Source organism: Manacus vitellinus, unplaced genomic scaffold, assembly GCF_001715985.3.
Source record: "Manacus vitellinus isolate BGI_N305 unplaced genomic scaffold, ASM171598v3 scaffold_6_pilon, whole genome shotgun sequence".
In the NCBI taxonomy this organism is placed as follows: Eukaryota; Metazoa; Chordata; class Aves; order Passeriformes; family Pipridae; genus Manacus; species Manacus vitellinus.
In genome coordinates this window covers 40394985-40410986 of record NW_021940750.1, presented here as the reverse complement: position 1 = coordinate 40410986, position 16002 = coordinate 40394985, and the positions used below count along the sequence as shown (strand labels likewise).

Here is a 16002-nt window from a genome sequence, read left to right as displayed (position 1 = left end):
CGTGAGCTGCATAACCAGGATAATCTTCAAGCTGGCTGCACCTAAAAACCTCCAGATGCTGATAATAAAGCAAATTAGGCTCTTACACTGGATTTTTTTTATGCCCCATGTGATGTTTCCAATGGCATTTTATGTTTCAGACTTCCTTGGTAGGACAGTGGTAGGATCTAGAAATATCCGAGGCATTAACAACGTCTCTGTCTCTCTCTCCCTCTTCCCATCCAAAGATAATAAGAGCTGCAGGGCTGGCCCTTCCCCCAAAGCTGCAGGGCTTGTGTTGCTTTTCCTTGCATACTTTGGCAGGGAAAAAATAGCCTTGAAGTGTGGTAAAAGACAGAAATATGCTGGAGCATCAGGAATCAAACCAGCCTCTTTGAGAATGGAGTAAGAGAACAGAAAGATGTTTTTTTTTTTCCTTTCTTTCTAAAGGCGTTACGAGCAAAGCTGTCGGGTTTGGGGATGGAGGATCAGAAAGCACTTTCCTGATCCGGAGAAATGATTCAAACTGACAGATTTCACAAGGAAAACAAAACTGGGGAAAAGCTGAATTTTGAAGAACTGCTGCTCGCACGGTTTAAAAACAAAAATCGGCGTTTGCTTTGCAGTTTTGCTGACATTGTTTCTCGGGCTGCGCATTAGTGATTTGAAGGGAGTGGTAACTTCTTGCCTATTCCATTGGTTTTTAAACCAGTTTTTGCTGGATGGGGCAGGTGGTTTTTCTTCTCTTTTGTGGCCGTTTACATCAGAGTGGTCGCTGTGCTGATGGGGGGAACTGGCCATCCCCTAGTGAAGGGGGACCAGGAGCCTGGTTTTGGCTCATGCAATGCCCATGGTCTACCAGGGGTTGCAAAGCCTTTGGGGGCAGGAAATGTAGGATTTCAGTCCTCTGGGGCATGTGCTGGTGCCAGGAATCTTTCAGCTCCTTGTACTGCAGGTACATGCAATTCAAAACTATGCAGAAGTGATTTTAGACCCGATAGTGTCACTCAACTGTGCACACAAAAAACAAGCCCCAAAAAACCCCCAACACAACGTGCATCTTTGCTCCTTTGTTGATTTAAATGAGACCTCATAGTCTGGCAGCCCTTGTCCCTGCTGTAGCCATGCAGGGGGATGGCAGTGGGCTGTGACAGGGTCCCTGTCCCCTCCCAAACTGAACCCCCCGCGTGGGTGTCAGCCCAGGGAGCACACCTAGGATGTTTGGGAGCTGGCAGCTTTTCCGTTCCCTTTCCCCAGCGCCCTGAGCACCACACAAGGCTGTGTCCTGCCTCCTGAGGTTCCTGTGTCACCCCTGGGGCCGTGGTGCTCTGCTCCAGGCTGGTGTGTCTGGAAAGAGCTGCCAGGCACAACACTGTCATGTGGCATCGAGGACATCCGAGCGCCGGCTGCGGAGTCACCACTCCCCGAGGTCGGAGCTCCTGCTGTGCCCATCTTGGGCTCGGTGGGGATGTTTTATTTGCTGTCATCAGCCACCAGTCCCCCTGTGTGCTCCTGGGTAAGTCACTGATGATCTGGCACGGCCACAGCTCCTGCTGCTCCCTGCGATCCTGGCTCAGCTCCATCGGGAGCCGGTCACATCGCCCGGGGCTCCAGCCTGGTGCGGCAGCACGGAGCTTATCCTGGGAAAACATGTAATGGACTGGCACAGGGAAGTCACTTTACTGAGTTGTTTATTGGATATTCAGTTTTCTCTGCAACTGCATCTGTCACCGTGACCCCGGAGTGGCTGCACTCGAGCAGTAAGTGCAGGGATGAACGTCAGATCCTACGGAAGGAGAGATCTTGGAGTGACCAGGAACTCCCTGTTCAGAACAGAAGCAGCTCTGATCTAAACCAGTGCTTGTTGGGGTTTTTTGTGGGGGAGGAAAGAGGCAAAGAAGACATACTTGGCATGTCAGCAGTGCCTTCAGGAAAAAACCTATTCCCCATTGCAAAGTGCAAGGAATCTGGTGCAGAGCTTCCTGGGGCACTTCTTGCTCCCTCTCTGCTGTCACATCCTCTGTTTTACTTTCCCTGCAAACATCCCTGCTGCAGGTTTACTCCTGAGCAGCACTGAATCATGTCTGTCTGCAGTTTGTCTTTCTGCAGAAGGATGTTTTTGCCAATTTTAAACCAGATCTTCAGTCTCTCAAAGCTGAGGTGGCTTCAGACGCCCACAGGTTCTCTTGGATTCTTTTTTCACCACCCCCCCCAGCATGCATGCTTCCAAAAACGAGTGGGAATGCTTCCAGAGATGAGCACTGTAACTCCAACTTCTGGAAAGCTTTTTTTTTTTTTTTTCCCCTGCTTCTATACATATTTTCACTCATTAGTGATGGCAGAGAGCCTCCAGGTATTTATCACAGCATCAGCCATCCGGCTTCTCCGCAGCAGCTCCCAGCCTTTGTATAATGCTGGGGAATTCAGGCTAAGTGTGGGATGTAAACACAGAAAAAGGCAGATAAACAAACAGGGCTTTCTTAATTTTTATTTAAGGCATATTTTTTTTTTGTAGGGAAAGAATGAAAATTAGACTCCACATGATGACAACCTTCTTTAATGTAAAAACATAACCGGGATGAGTTGCTGTGCTTCACATTAAATATTCAGGTGCTGCTTGTTTGCTGCCAGAGTTTTCAAGTCAGACTGCTGGGGGTGAGGAGTTTATAGGAAAGTATCTGTAAAGAGGTTGTCGAAGTGCTAAATTTTCCTCCTTTTGGCTGAATTGACCAGTTCTGTTCCATGGCTGGTCCCTTCAGAGCAAAGAAAATCATCAGGGCTGAGACGAGGCCGAGAATGTTTCCCTCTTCAACCCCCAGGTTAAGGAAAGATCTGTTGCTTCTAAACTCTTGAGACTGACCAGAAAAGAAAAATAATAAGAAAAAATAACTTAAAAAAAAATTGCAAAGCACAATACAAGCAAAATAAGCTTTGATCCCATTGTTTTCTCCCTCAGTATTCCCACAGCACCAAAGCCACCTTGTCATTCCCCTCTTCGGTTTCCACTTGAGTGAAGTTTAACACGTCACTGCAAAGAAAATAGTAGTAAATATAATGATTCATCATCCCCAAAGTAGTGAAAAAGGGAGGTGGGGAATGTCTGTCAAGTTCTCTTGAAGTCCTTGAATTAAATGTGTAGGGATTTTGAATAACCGCAGAGTTAGCAAATAAAAGCATCAATTTGAGTGTCAGGATGATATTTAATTGAAAAGCAACCAAAGGGGCAGACTTATTTTTAGGCAACTGACAAAAAAAAAAAAAGTATAAACACAAAATAAGTTTAAAATAAAGTAATTGGAAATTAATTGAAATTTAATTTTAATTAGGTGCCTGAAATTGGATCGTCTGGATCCCTGGGGTTCCTGTCTCTGTCTCTTCCCTTTTTTCCCCCCCTCTGTAAGGCAAATGTCAATTAATATTTTACAAGTGCTTTAAATAACTTCATGTCTGCAACCTGTTACAAGTCAGTGGGACTCAAATGTTCAAAGGTTTAGGAACCTGTGGGCAGTTGTAGTTACAGAATAGCTGCACAGGAGAAGCAGCACTCAGGCCTTTGTGTGCCTCAGGTGCCTGGTTTTCCTTGAAAGCAGAAGGAAAAAAAGCCAGTTTTGCTGTTCTGCTTTGAAATATCACCTGTGCTGGTTTTCCCCTGGAGAGAAGAGGATGTGGGTCAGACCTCTTGGAGAAGATCTTGTGTGTTTTTCTCTGAAGCTCTGGATGTCTGGAGATGGGATATCTCATTTTTCCTGACATCTCCGGCTGCAGTAGTGTCTTAAGGCCGGGCAATGGTGCAGAATCCATCCTTTGCTCTCAGGAGCTTGGTTTCATGGAATGCCAGAACGGTTTGGGTGGGAAGGGTCCTTAAAACTCATCTTGTTCCAGCCCCCTGCCATGGGCAGGGATACCTTCCACTAGACCAGGTTGCTCCAAGTCCCATCCAGTCTTGCCTTGAATATTTCCAGGGATGTTTCCACCCTAGCAAGTGTCCTCCTGGCCATCTAGACAGGCACTTGGTTATCCCAGGTGTCCAAGGTATCTTGCCAGATGTGACCTCTCCATGGAGAGCTCCTGGGGCTGGAGGAGACACCTGGGCATTCTCCTGCTCAACCCTCTGTGGTCCAGGTAATGCAGGTGCCAAAACATTTTCTTGAGGCATCCTTGACTTTTCTGGGAGGATTAGGATTCTTCCCTGTGGGATTTCACCTTGGATCCTGCCCTTGGCAAGTGAGGACATGGCTCATACCAGCCACTGGGCTGATGGAGGGCGAGGAATGTCCTCTGTCTAGACGGATGGCTGTGCCTCAGGAAACAGGAGGTTTTGGGAGCAGCCTCGTGGCTCCCTCAGGGCAGGGCTCAGGCACACCTGACCACTGCTGTTCCATACCCATGGCAGTGGGAAGGCTCATGGCTCCTCCAGGCAGCCCAGCAACAACATGAACCGAGATGCTCCAAAGACAAGAGGATCCAAGGAATACCTGCACCTTTCCCAGCTCCGTCTCCTGCCTGGCCTGGGTCCCTGTTGCGTCCCTGCTGCCTGGAGATGCTGGCAGCACCTTCTGGCTCCTCGCCAGGGATGAGTCTTGATGCTTTTTTGGCTCCAAGGTGCCTTTGCTGTGCTCGGCCAGAGAAGCGGTGCCAGAAAGGTGCCTCTTTAACGCCCGTGAGGAGCTGTCGCTTAAAGGCTTCCACTGCAAAGCTCGTTGTTGTGGCACGAAAAGAAGGAAAAAAGTCGGGAAAGAAGGAAAAACAAGGTTGTCTTTGTCCTTGAAGTGCACTGAGCTGCTCTGCAGGGCAGCTGGTGCGTGTCCCATGTGCGTGAGCCGGCTCTGAGGGGGGACGGGGACAGCGTGTGGGGGAGCCGGTCTGTGCTCCCCTCCCACGGGTGCTGGGGGGTTCCACGGCCTGCAAGGAGCTCCTCGAGCCGACGCCATTTCCTTCCACCACCTCTGGGAGCTCCAGAAAAGAAGGGTTTCGCTCAGGAAGTCGGAGCAGCCGTGTTATTTATAGAAGAATTATTTGTTTGGACGTGAATAACCTCGGCGTCCGTTGGCAGCCAGTCGGAGATCAGCTTCCCTGTCTTCCCTGTCTGCTGCCTTCCTGCACCTTCGCTGCCTGGGGAGACCCTGTTGGATCCAGGGGTGTTCTCCCAGGCTGGATCCCTTCTTCCCCATACCCCTGCCCATCCTGGGGTACCCCTACACCCTCCTGGGCTGTTTCCCCCACACCAGCTATCCCACTCCATCCCAGATGATCCCTTACAGTGGCGGATTAGCTGGAACACAGACCAGAAATCCCTGTGTGGTTTTGGTGTTTTGTCCCCCCCCCAAAAAGCTGATACACCCCCGTTCTCCAGCACAGGCTTATGACAAAGACCCCGGTGTATGTTGAGCTGCATCTTACTCATTTTACTGGTTTCCCCATTTCAGCTCTGAAGTGAAATCATCCCTCAGCCTTTCACTAATGGAAACTTGGTGTCGGTGCCAAGATAGAGGCAGCAGAACCTGAAACTATTTTTCCAAAGCGCTGGAAACATTGTGCAGCTCCAGCGGCCGTAGGGGAGGCGGGATGGAAACGGTCACATCAGGTTGGTTACCTCTGATCCCAGTTTTCCAGAGATAAGGGTCGAGTCCCCCGCATCGTCCTGTGACAGGAGTGGGTTTGGTTGTCGCTTCGCTGTGAGGATTTTTGGGTTTAAGCTGAATCATCTCATTTTGGCTGAGCCAAGGACCCTCAGAAGATGAATGGATTTCTCCTCCACGCTTCCCTGCACTCCTTTTCATTGTCAGAGCAATGAAAAGATTCCTTGGAGTAATGAGGAATCTAAACCTTCATTTTCATTTTCCTTTTTCCTTAAAATTAGGGGAGAGGCTCATTCCTCCTATTCAGCTGAGAGACCACGTGAAATAAACCCTCCCAGAGTGCAGTGTAGGGTTGGGTAGTGCCATTTGTAACCCTGACTTGAGCATCCCCTGACAGGCAAATAGAGAAAATATTTCTCTCTTTTTTTTTTTTTTTTTAGGAGATGTGTGGTTTGTTTGTGGAGGGTTTGGAAAATCCTCTGGAGCTCCTTTGCATGTGTATGCAGTCCTCAGGCATACTTGCCTTACTGTCCTCACTGCTCAGCTAAAGGTCAAACTCTTGGAGGTTTCCCAACGTATATCGTCTGCCGCGATTATTTTTTCCATATTAAAAAAAAAAAAAAAAAAAAAGAAAAAATTCTAGATTTCCCAGCGATGTTTAATTATTTTCCAGTTTGTGGAAGCTCTTGTGGAGGGACCTGTGCTTGCTCTGGTGAGCGAGAGCAGCCTGTCCCACTGGAGCCGCCTCCGGCACAGGGGAAGGGCTTTGCCTTTTTTTTTTTTTTTTGAAATTCCTTAAACACGATTCGAATCTCAAGTAGGACGGACAGTCTGAGGAGGGGAAATACTGCACCAGAACATTTGCTTGTGGTTTCTGCTCTGCTCTCCCTCCCCTTTCCCTGTGCGTGCCTGCGAGAGAGGGAGAGCGAGGGTTTTGTGTGCAGGGAGGGGGAGGCACCAGCCAAAATTTTCCAGCGGGGAGCTGCTGGGGCTTGGCACGCCCGATGCGCCAGCTCCGTGCTGGGATGTTTAGAGGGAGGTGGAATAGCTCAAACTGGGGTAATTGGGGTTTCTCAAGAGGAGCAGCTAGCTCTCTCTGCCCCACTTCTTGTGTCCCCTCCTTTTCCTCTCACCCCCATCACCCTCAGCTGATGTGGAGCTTTCCTTGGTCCCAAATCACTTTGTGTTTGGGACAGATGGAGAGGAAAAGGGGTGTCACCGTGGGATGGGGAAGGAGGTGTCTATTAGGAAGGAGGTCACCAGCCCCAAGGTGGATGGTGCCACACGCAGGTTAGCTCTGACAAAGTTTAGAGGGATGGCTGCTTATCTAATTACCCCAAAGATTAATTGCAGCAAGGAGCAGAAGTCGAGGGAATGAACTTTCTGGGTCTGACTCATCCACTCTGCTCCTCTCTGGCAGGGCAGAGTGGGTGGGGATGTCCCCAGAGATGCTTCCAAAGCGTGACGGTGTCCTTGGACATGGAGCAATGGCTTCACCCCAACTATTTGCCGGGTTTCCGGAGCTACGGGATCCGTAGTCGACCTTGTGGTCCTTTGGCTCCAGCAGACTTTGAGGGGCACAGGACCTGCTTGGGGTTGGAATCGATGATCTCAAAGGTCTTTTCCAACCTAAATAATTCTGTGGTTCTGTTGTACAGCCCTGGGAGAATCCAGGAAAGTTCTGTTCCTCTGTGAGGCGCCGGTTTGGGTTTGGTGTCCGAAGGGGGCAGAGGGTTTGCTGGTGGGACCCTTTGGGTAGTGCAGGGCCGGAGTTTCTCTGCTCAGCAGCTCCCAAGCCGTGCCCGCTGTCTGCTCGGGTTGGGCCATCTGCTCCTAATTAGGGCAAAGTTTTCTTCCAAGAAGCTCGTTCTTGAATGAACTGTTGGAAGGTGTGTTCCTTACATAAGTACTCCTTAGGTCCTCCCGGGACATCCCTGGGAAGAGCCTCCAGTGAGAGGCACCCCATCACCCGTCCCATTATTTAATCTCTGTTTCATTCCCTCACCCACTGGGCTACACACCAGCTTTCCCAGCCCCCTTCCTTAAACACCAAAACGTCCGATATCCCCCCCCTCCCCAGCCCCATTTCCGTTGCCGTGCCTTCTAACTGGATAGCAGTGATGTACCCACGAAGGAATGCCGGGAACCGCTGCCGTTCGGGATCTTCTCCCGGCCCACGGAAACTCCGCATTCTTCGGCCAGCTTGCGGCACGCCAGCGCATTCCTGCTCCATGAGGTGGAAGCAATCCTGGTAGTGTGAGCTGTGATTTCTGTGGCTGGGGTGGGGAAGCGCCGCTTTAAAAAGCCTCTTAATTATATTCCTTCTCGGCAACGCATCAGCACCGTTTTTAGCCCATTACGAACGCTGCGACTTCGCTCTTAAATCAGCCCGTTTGCTGATTGACCCAGTTCTGCTGCTTTAACTTTTTTTTTTTTTTTTTTTTTTTTGCCATTACAAAATGTTCTATTTTCAGGCACTTTTGCAGCCCTTGAAGAAGAAGGGAGGGGGGGTTAAGGAGCCCGGCCCTGTTTCATCCCCGTCTCCTCGCTCGCCTGCTGGTAGTTTGGCTTTTCACCTGGAAGCACAGACACAAAGCAGGTCCCTACAGAGCCTGATTGTAGCCTCTTTGGACTTTTCCCTAATTCCCTAATTTCTTTGGGCAGTGATGCACTGGCAGGACATGTCCCATCTCCTACTGGCACTCAGAGTCAGGGTTCTGCTGCAATCCAGCCCCTTTGCTCTTTAGGAGTCAGGAGCAGGAAAAAACAAGGGAGACCGGGATGAGGAGGAGATCTGGGAGTGCTCATGGAGGCAGCGAGGGGCTGTGCAAAACCCTCTGCCAAAGGAGAAGAGATCAGTTGAATTTGCCATGTGGGTGTGGAGGTGGGAGCAAGGTTTTCACCTCTCTGAGTTTCTCTGTGAATTGGAACAAGCTTCCCAGGACAGTGGTGGAGTCCCCGTTCCTGGAGGGATTTAAAAGCCATGTGGATGTGGCACTTGGGGACATGGGTTAGTGGTGGCATTGGCAGTACTGGGGGAACAGTTGGACTTGGTGATCTTAGAGGGCTTTTCCAACCTTCATGATTTTATGATTCTGAGCAAAGGTGAGGCTCTTCTGTGCTGTTGCACCTCACGTGCTGTGGGTCACTTCTCACCTGGAATGCTGAGTTCCAGAGTTGCACACAGACTGCATGCCTCCAGCAGGGAAGGATGGGAGTGTCCTTCCCTCCACATCTTGTAATAAATCCCCTTGTAGCAAACCCAGGCTTGGGGAAGGTGTGTTGACTGCAGGTTAGGAGAGGATCAGCTACTGGAGACACTGATCTGGAGAGTGATGGACCTGCTGAGTTTATGATCAATACCATGGGTGTTCATTTTTGTAATTCCTCCCCTTGTCCTTAGACTTCGAGTCCAACCCCTGCAGGGACTCTCACCCTCATTTAAATGCTGATGAACTTGAATGGAAAGTTGATTTGTCTGGTTTGCATATTAAGCAGAGGTGCACTGGAGGGAGATGTTAAATTCAGCCTTTGCCAGTGCGGGATCATCGGACAATGAAATCACGGTCAATAAAAGATGTGCTGCCTGAGGGATAAATCTCTGTTAGTCCCCTGTCAGGGGGTGGTGCACCTGGGAGAAGTCCCTGTGGCAGCCTGTGTTTGGGGGAATGATTGAGGAGACTCAGTCACTTAGTTTATCCACGAGGACACAAGGAGTTGGTGCATCCATCCATAAATACCGACACAGGTGGTTTCAGCGGAGGGCAGGAGCTGGTTTTAAGATCATGAAAGGTTGGGAGTGGATGTTGGAGACATTCAGGCTGGAGGTGGGGTTTGGGTTTTTATCTCGTGGTGTGTTTAACCTTTGCAGCAGCTTGCCAGGGGTTTGGGTGGACTTAGCATGGGGTTCAGCATGGGAATGTCAGCTTCCCAGAGGGTACCTGGTGGAGCTGCTGCTGGCCAGGGGGCTGGGCTCACCTCCTGTAAACTTACCTTTAGTCTCCTAATTCAGCCAATAAGAATAAATGACCCCAGTTCAACCCCTCCTGGCCCTCACATCAACTGATGGATCTGTGAATGGTCTCATAGAGGGGTTTTTTGTGGGTTGGTTTTTCTTAACTGGGTCTCTCCCCAGACCTGCTCCAGCCTTGTCTCAGAATGCATGTTGTGAATCCGTTTTCAGGGAGAAGGTGGGATATTCCAACCTCATGGCAGGCCCTTAGGATACCTGGCAGTGACTGTGATCTCTCTTTACTTCTTCCCTATGAAGTGCCCTTTATGCAGCACTGAAGGGACATTTCTTCACACTCAACCCTGCATATTTGAGACAGGTCTCACTCTTTTCCCTCTCCACACTGCAACAAGCAGATCAATAACTATGGGCTTTCAATAGGGTTTTTGATCCCTTCAGCCAGGGAAGACAGAGCCAAAGATGTCACAGGAATCATGGATTCATGGAATTGTGTAGTTTGAAAAAGACCTTTAAGATCATTGAGTCCAGCAGTTAGCCCAGCACTGCCAAGGCCACCACTAACCGTGTCCCCAAGTGCCACATCCACAGGGCTTTTAAATCTGTCTGGGGATGGGGACCCCACCAGTGCCCTGGGCAGCCTTTTCCAATGCCTGACCACCCTTTCTAAGAAGAGTTTTCCCTAATATCCAATCTAAACTTCCTCTGGTGCGACTTGAGGCCATTTCCTCTCGTCCTGTCCCTTGTTCCCTGGGAGCAGATCCCGACCCCCACCTGGCCCCACCCTCCTGTGGAGCAAGAAGGTCCCCCCAGGGCCAGGCACGTAGGCTCATCTCACAGGGTTAATCTTTCACAGTTGCAGCCTTGGGGAGGTGTGAAAAGATAAAACAAAGAAAATCCTGTCAGAACAGCTTTATCCATCCTCCCTTCCTGGTCTATTCCTGGCCTGCCGTGATACCAGGAGCGTATTTTTAGACCCGTGGTCATGGGTTTGCTGTATCTGATGTGCTGCTCTGCCTCCTGCCCAGCCAGCCCCAGGGCTGTGGGCTTCACCCACAGGGCGTCTGTCCTGGGGAATCCTGTCCCTGAACATGGATGGCTGGGCAAAAAAAAAATAAAAATAAAGCCCTAAATGGCTCTTAGCAACCTGTTGGGGTTTTTAATTCACCTATGAAGGCAGAGAAATCTTATCTGTGCATCCTGCACTCATGTAGTGTGAGCATACAGAACAATGCACATGCTCTGTCTTTAGGCCTTTAGAATGATCTTTTCTTGCAAAACCAGTGTATTTATCCAAGTGCACAAAAATCATAATTTAGTTTGGAAAAGGCCTTTAAGGTCATCAAGTCCAACCAGTGCCTTAGACAACTGACACACTGTGAAATATTCACCTTTGGGTCACAGGCTCTTACACACTGTCTGTGCATGTGTGGATTTGGAAAGTTTGATAAAAAGGTCGTGCAGCCATTGAGAGGAATCTAAACCCTCCAACTTTCCCACTTCAGAAGGAATCTTGGTACCCAAATTTGAACAGGCCAATTATCAAAATGGTTAAGATTATATACATATTATACATATATATTATATATATATATGTATTAGTTGAGGCTGCACAGATCATCCTTTAATCATGATGGTCTTGCATATTTGTTTGAGGATTCACAAGTAACTGCTTGCCTAAAAACTATTTATCTGGTAAAAATGAAATTGCCAGGTTGTTGGTATCCTTGTCCTCCTTGTGCTCTGGAAATGGGTGGGGTTTTTTTGAAGGATGCTGCCAGTGGGATCCCTGATTCTTTTCCTGTCAAATAACATGGAATCACTTGGATGGACACCCTGTTTTCTCCATGTGGAGTCTTACCTGTGCACACGTGGAGATCTTAAGGGCAAGGGCAGCTTGGCGCAACAAGTGTGTCAGTAGGATGGCTCTAAAACAGAATATATCTGCTCAGAGTGATGGAAAATCATTCAGAAATCACTGGGGGATCACACACTGCTGCCCTAGACAGGCTTCCTACATGCCAGACACGTGGGTGAGAGTAGGGCATTTGCTCAGCAATGAGAAATGGGAAAACCTCACCCCAACCTTTGAGCACTAACTCCTCTAAATCACACCCTTATTGACTTGTTTAAAATACAGCGCAGGCAAAATCTGTTTCTCAGGAGTGGCTTATGCTGGAGTTAAAAAGCAGAAAGCAAATTTTGTCTGCCAGCCAAGGAAAACTTGGATTGGCTATTAAACCCAGGATTTTGCTGGCTAGTGTTGTATCTGATTACATGGAAGTGTGGGAGCTAATGCTTTCTAAAGCTATTTTTCCAGCCTTTCAGATGTTTGGTCGTCTCACCTACTGTAGCTGTTCAGCAGGACTCCCCTCCCCGCCAGCCCTGCGCCTTCCAGCAGAACCCACGTGCCTCGGGAAGCTCAGGAAAAGCACTTTCTGTCCTGCGTGTTTGTTTTTAAGTAAACATTGCTGTCTGTGTTGTTCTAGACAAAAGGATCTTAAAAACAATTTCACTGAACTGCAGAGGGGGTGGAGAAACTTGTTGACTGTAAGCATCCAACTGGTTTATGTGGTTTCAGCTGCCAGAGGTGAGAAATTGTCCCAGCAGGTGTGAGTTATCCTGTTTCTGTTGAACAATACAGAGCCACAGTCCAGCTCAGCCAGGGAGGATCTGCATCTCTCTGGAGTGGCTTCAAATTCACAGGAGATCCATGGGAAGATGTACAAGGGTTGTTCAGCCTGGAGAAGGGAAGGCTTCAGGGAGACCTCAGAGCCCCTTGCAGTGTCTAAAGGTGCTCCAAGGGAGCTGAAGAGGGACTTTGGACAAGGGCCTGGAGTGACAGGACAAGGGGGAATGGCTTCCCACTGCCAGAGGGCAGCATTAGATGGGATATTGGGAAGAAATTTTTGACTGTGAGGGTGATGAGGCCCTGGCACAGGTTGCCCAGAGAAGCTGTGGCTGCCCCATCCCTGGAAGTGTCCAAGGCCAGGTTGGACAGGGCTTGGAGCAACCTGGGATAGTGGAAGCTGTCCCTGCCTATGGCAGGGGGATGGAATGAGGTGATCTTTAAGGTCCCTTCCAACCCAAACCAGTCTGTGATTCTGTGATACAGCCCTCCCTTGCTTTGTGGGGGGAGCATCAGTTGATGTGTGAGGGATCCTCAAGAAGAAGTGAAGCAGATGCCCCTTGAACTAGTTAACTTTGAATTTTCTGAATGAATGTTTTTATATTGTTTACAAAGTTACTCAAAATATTTCCTTATAGATCCCTGAAAAGATCATTGAGGTGAATTCTCTGTCTCTCTGCACTGGTCATGTTGGGCCAGTTTGGACACACTTCTCATCTCTCCTCTTAAACTCTTCCTGTCAAGATTATCCTGGCTCCTTGGTCCAATCCTTAGGTGCCCTTATTGCAAATGAATTTTCCCTAATCCATAAACCAGAACTCCTTCCACCACTTTGTCCTGAGCCCTCTTTTATTTTCCAGAAGCCACCCTGTCATTGCAAGAGGAGGGAAAGTCTCTGGGAGCCGTGGTTTCTGTGGGACACCTTGGGCTGTGGGTGTGAGACTGAGGGAGTCAGACTTCTCTGTCTTACTGGAAATAGTTCTGTGGGAACCATGAATTTCACTACCACAGGTGCTGATGGATGGAGATGGTGTTTTCCAGTGTTGCTCCTCAGGGTCATGAACTGCTCTTCCATGAAGTTTGTGTCTTTGGGGCTGGAGTTCCCTTCCTGTCCTGTGTAAACACACTTAGCAGGGGAGGTCTTGGCTGAAGCAGAGGTTTTGTTTTGCTGCAGTGATGCAGGGAGGGTGATGAAGATCCATGACACACTTTGCTGGAGGACACCAGTGTTTAGATGTCTGAGGTGGTGATAGCTGGGGAGGATGAGCAAGGATCGGGTTGGTACTCTGAGCATGCTGTTTATTTTGGGAAATTCAGCAGCAAACTGGGATGTTTGATTATTACCCTCTTCCTCCCCTGAGCTAGGATTTGTTTATGGAATACAGGTTTCATCAAAGAGATGCTACAGGCATAACCTGAGATCAAAAGCAAATTCCCAAATGCTGGTTGCTGAGGGTCTATGTGTTTTCATAAAGTGACAGAGGTATTTGCTGCCTCCTTCCCTGCCTGTTCCTGTTCCTCTGCCAGCACCAAGGGTTGTCTTCAGCTCTGAACGTGCAGGTGATATGATTTCCTGAGATGGAGTGAGAGGTTGGTGGTGGGTTTCTCTTGGTGTGACCAGTGTTGCACCAGAGTCTGGTTTTGGGCAGTGCAAGATGGTGTTGCCCAGCTCCAGATCTCCAGAGCTCTCCAGGGCTGTGACCAGGGTGGGGGTCCATGTGTTCTGCACTGAGAGAGGAACACTGACCTGGTGGGCTTGACTTGGACATTCCTGAAATTGTGGTCCATCAGATGGGTCCTGTCTCACTGCGTCAGCTCATTGGGCACAGCACTGTCACAAGGTAAATGTTTTTTGGGACCTTACAGCACCAGGGCTCTGCTTCAAATCTGCAGTGAGGTTGACTTTCCTGTCGTTGGCTCTTGGGTGAGGTCTTTGTGCTTGCTGGTGTTGAAGTTTCATGGGAGTTGGTGCCCACAGCTTTGATGTTCCCTGCAGTTGCCTGCCACCACCTCGCTAGAGAGCTTGTTTTTTTGCTTTCCCTTGAAGGCCTCACCCCTGTGAGGTGTGAAGGTGCCCAGGGCATGGCAGTAGCCACAAAGCTTGTGAAACAGGCCAGGAAGAAATGACAAACACGTCCTTACTCAGTGTCAGGCACTGGCTGATCAGATGCTGCTGCTCATGCAGGAGCCTTGGCTTCCCGTGGAACTTTGGGGAGATTTGCCTGGCAGGATGTCCAGAGAAACCCCAGCATCAGACTGTGGAAGAGGCTGCCCAGGGCAGTGCTGGAGTCACCATTCCTGGAGGGATTTAAAGATGTGCAGATGTGGCACTTGGGGACATGGGCCAGTGGTGGCCTCGTTAATGGTTGGACTCAGTCTTAAGGATCTTTTCCAACCTAAATGATTCTGAAGGTGCTGCAGGATCGAGAGCTCCCAAGGACAGCCCTGCTCTCCTGTCTCTTGAATGTCAAGAGCTGTTGTGGGTCTTTACTCTGTGAGGTGGGAGGTGTTTTGCAGTGGGAGGTACAAATCATTCAGGGCTTTCTGGGTCGCATCAACCCATGGTCAGAAGAGGACCAGCAGCCAACCTGAGTGGCAAGTGGTCAGGTTGCAGAGCTGGATTGCATCCATCAACTGTGTTTGTCATCATCAGCATTAGCTTGATGTTCCTCTTGGTTTTGCTCAGAAAATTCCTTCAGGAGGAAGCTGGGATATAAACTCCACTGTGAAAGGCTGGGGAGGAACAGTGTGTAGAGAAGTCCCAGTCCCATTCACCTGGAGGATCCCAGAGGACTTAAACTGCCCTGTTTGGGAGAAGGAGCTGGGTGTGGGTCTCCTCATCCCAGCTGGAACAGCCCACTGTGGAGGGCACTGCAATGAAACAGGCATTGCAGGAGTGCCCTGACATTGCTGATAAATAATGCAGGAACTCTGAGCAAGCAATACGTGCATGGGAAGGATTTGGAAAGAGGTTTTATCTTTAGAAGCAAGGAGGCTTCATTAATCTCCCTGAATAATGCCAAGCCATAAATTATGCTGATAATAGACATATCTACGTAATGAAAAGTAACTTCACTTGGTCTTTTACATGAAGAGAGATTGGAAGCAACTGTGTTTTCAGGCAGCCCCATCAGTCTGTTAGAAGTTGTGTACTGAGAGTCAGGGATGGGAGGACCCAGCTGTGTCCCAGAGCCACCTTTGTGCCTTCTCATGCTGGCTTGTATTTCTTCCACAGCATCGTGGAAAATATGCCTTCCAAAAAAAAAAAAAAAGGGGAGTTAAAGAAAATGGCTGGAACTTACAGGGAGCTTGCCTTGCTTTCAGCATCCAAAAATATTAAAACCAGCAGCCTGTGAAGTCCAGACCACAACAGAATTTAGAGGCTGGTGGTGCAAGTCTCCAGGAAACTGGGTTTGTATGGTCAGGCTGTGGATCTGTAACCTCGTAATCCCCGGTGCTGGGAGAGCTGGAAGTCGCTGCATTGCAGGGTGGTGGTTTAACCAGGCTGGAGAAACTGGCTTTTTATTTTAAGAGCTGGGGAGAAGAAAAACATCCTTTAATACAAATTTTGCACAGGACGCCGGACTGTTGGGTATCTCTGATTTCATGGGTTTACCCAGAAAATGCCTCAAACAAAAGGAGATGGTAGAACTGTTCTCAGAGGCTGGGTCTCTTTGGTTTCCCCCAGCATTTCAATGTTATTTTGCTCTCTCAAAGCCCAGACCTCCCATCTCCCCTTGCCACTTTTGCAGTTCCTCCCCTCGGGTGGGCAGTTTTAGCTCCCTGCCTGAAAGGGCTGAGTTGCCATGGGGAGGCTGCTTCCCACTCCCATCACCAGTGAATCC

At 49.2% G+C, this 16002-nt stretch overlaps 1 long non-coding RNA gene across 1 annotated transcript; it reads right to left on the bottom strand.

Annotated features, from left to right (window-relative positions):
- Positions 1 to 2824: 2824 nt before the first annotated feature.
- Positions 2825 to 5749, bottom strand: LOC115307915. Its single transcript, XR_003916271.1, has 3 exons — positions 5573 to 5749; positions 2959 to 3007; positions 2825 to 2834 (listed from the first exon to the last, which is right to left on the bottom strand). It is a non-coding gene; the product is annotated as an uncharacterized LOC115307915 (long non-coding RNA).
- Positions 5750 to 16002: the final 10253 nt, after the last annotated feature.